The sequence below is a fragment of the Etheostoma spectabile genome, chromosome 10 (genome assembly GCF_008692095.1).
Source record: "Etheostoma spectabile isolate EspeVRDwgs_2016 chromosome 10, UIUC_Espe_1.0, whole genome shotgun sequence".
In the NCBI taxonomy this organism is placed as follows: Eukaryota; Metazoa; Chordata; class Actinopteri; order Perciformes; family Percidae; genus Etheostoma; species Etheostoma spectabile.
This window is the reverse complement of record NC_045742.1, coordinates 12269985-12272430: the sequence shown is the minus strand read 5'-3', so window position 1 is coordinate 12272430 and position 2446 is coordinate 12269985. Positions and strand designations below refer to the sequence as shown.

Below are 2446 nucleotides of genomic sequence, written 5' to 3'. Positions count from 1 at the left end.
GGCGGCCCGGGTTCGACTCCCGGTATGGGAACTTGTCTTTTTGGTTTGGACCATGCCAAATGAACATATTGACTAATCTCCGTTAGGAGCACATAATAATACAAATGGAAAGTGTTTCAGCCGTAGGTCATTTGATACAGTTATCATCACTACATACGCTCATCATTTCCAGGGATGCTAACGTAACTAACGTAAGACCCCGCCCGTTGAGGAGTTAACGTTATCCTCAATTGCTCTCATCCTCCCATAAGGGCTTGGATCCGGACCTTCGCTGCCATTTCCACTTTCCCTCCCCTTGCAAACAATTTCGTAGTACAAAGTATTAGCTAGCTGCATCAAAACAAACTAGACTGAAAAAACCCAACGCTAGTCTGAGGCTGCCAACTTTATTTTTCGTCGGTAACTTAATTTGATTAAATCGTTTTGAGTTGTTGACACAATTGCCTATAAAGTAACACATGTGACCCGGTAACGTTAACGGTTGACTAGCTAGCTAGCTAAACATTAACGTTAACCGAACTGTCGCTTGGTTTGTTTAACGTTAGCTAAAGGTTTACTATATTACAAAATCCATAGCTGATCCATGTTCGTTGGCGGTGGATTACACGTAGGCTATATAATAATAATATCCATAAAGAATAAAAAATATGTATTAATAATATTTAGGCAACTTTTAAAGCATGACGCGGGCAGTAAACAACTTTTTTTCATAACGTCAACAACCGTCCTTCGATGCTTATTGCTCAACTGTGAAACCACTCCTGATTCCTCTCACTACTATCAGGCTTCTACAGCCAAACTTTGGTGCCAGGCCAATCATTTCCCAGGAAAATGTGACTGCTAGGAATTCCCCACGCATCAGCCCCTGTCGGAGAAAACGGCAAGCTTGTGTCAGGAAGCACACGAACGCTGCAGGAGGGTAAAGCTGACCGGTGACAGTGCGATGATGGAGCTGTAGTAGGCTACCGTTTGTCTCCAACTCGCTCCAGGGATAATAATGGTTTTCTAACGTCGGCGTATTTTCAGGAGGACAGCCACCTTTTAAAGCTAGTCAGGGGATATATCCCAGCGTGCCGATATGCTGTGCTGATGACAACTTCAACCAGGGTGAGTCCACATTCGAGCATGTTTTATACTTATTGTTTTCTTTCTTGTAACTGACTAATGTAACTATCTATGTTGTAGACATAGTTATACAGTTTGAGTTCCCTGTCTGGTCATGTTGATATTACATTTTCCCATCCCATAAGTGCTTTTTATGTGAAATAATCAAGACTTTTAGCAGATAATGGCTATAATTGTAGAATATTATTTTATTGCGCTATGCCTACACTTATAGTACACAAAGTTATCACACTACAAGAAGCCCGACTTAACTCATATGATGTTAGTATAGTAACCTATGGGATACATGACCTGCATCATACTACTCCATAGATTGCTGTGACTCCCCTTTGTGTCAGTCAGCATGTGACTGCACTTGTGTGTGTGTGTGTGTGTGTGTGCGTAAGAAGCAATACCACAGCTGCAATTGCAATAATCATCCATTTTAGATAACAATCAATCATATTTATAAGCGTAATGCCAGTGCAGTTTTAATACTATTTTCAGTATGTCTATTTTCTATTTACTAGAGCTCTAATACTAATGTTTAATACGTACAGAGAGCACTCAATTAACTTTGTCCTCCATAGTCAGAAATAAGTATTGACCCTGGCGGCAGGTGTGGCCTTGTCTAGAAACAAGTCCTTTTACTGTATTTATAACTGACTCCTCAGAACAATTTGAACGTGAGTAGATATTCTGCATCTGATTAGAGTTGATTTGTACAAATTTGTGCTAGAATGCCAAAAGAATCCCTAGTCCCAGTTCTTAAAATGCGGATAGGTTTTTTGTGGTCTTCAGTTATACTAAACTAATTGTCTTTTTGTTTTTGTGATGGGTGATTGCATAAAATAAGCATTTTAAATATGTCAACTTTGGCTCTGTGAAATTGTGATGCTTACTTTTGAAATATTTCCAGATATTTTACTATAGCAACCATTGAGAAATTGATGATTAATTTGACTCCACCATGTCTCCCTCATTACATTGAAGAAGTCTCAGACTGACTATATTTACCAAAATGGGAGAGAATTTCTTTCAAAGTAAGTCTCAAATACTCATTGAGCTTTCTCGGAGGACGTATATAAATACATGTTTGCTCCTTTTCCCAATTTCTATGTTCAAATGCCTGACAGAATAGTCTTTTTATAGTATAGTTGATCAACCCTATTCTGTGGCAAGTCTAAATGTTTGCCAGATGTTTACATTTCTGAGTTAAGATGCTTGTATCATGGGACAGACAAACGCATTCTCATTGGTCCACTGCTGTTGCTCCCTTCAAAGGGGGCAGCTATGACGCAGAGGGAGGGGAAAAGTTACAAGCTCTTGTCAGTCCCACTAG

The 2446-nt window shown here is 39.5% G+C and overlaps 2 protein-coding genes across 2 annotated transcripts in view; both read left to right on the top strand.

Moving 5' to 3' along the window:
* septin6 (septin 6) overlaps positions 1-2446 on the top strand; it is a 33620-nt gene that overhangs the window by 29961 nt on the left and 1213 nt on the right. The gene's annotated exons all lie outside the window — the stretch shown is intronic.
* Positions 658-2446, top strand: part of elf1 (E74-like ETS transcription factor 1) — a 40564-nt gene continuing 38775 nt past the window's right edge. Inside the window, exon 1 of the mRNA XM_032527853.1 lies at positions 658-1107. The gene's annotated coding sequence lies outside the window, so the exon portion shown is untranslated. The remainder of the gene's footprint in view (positions 1108-2446) is intronic.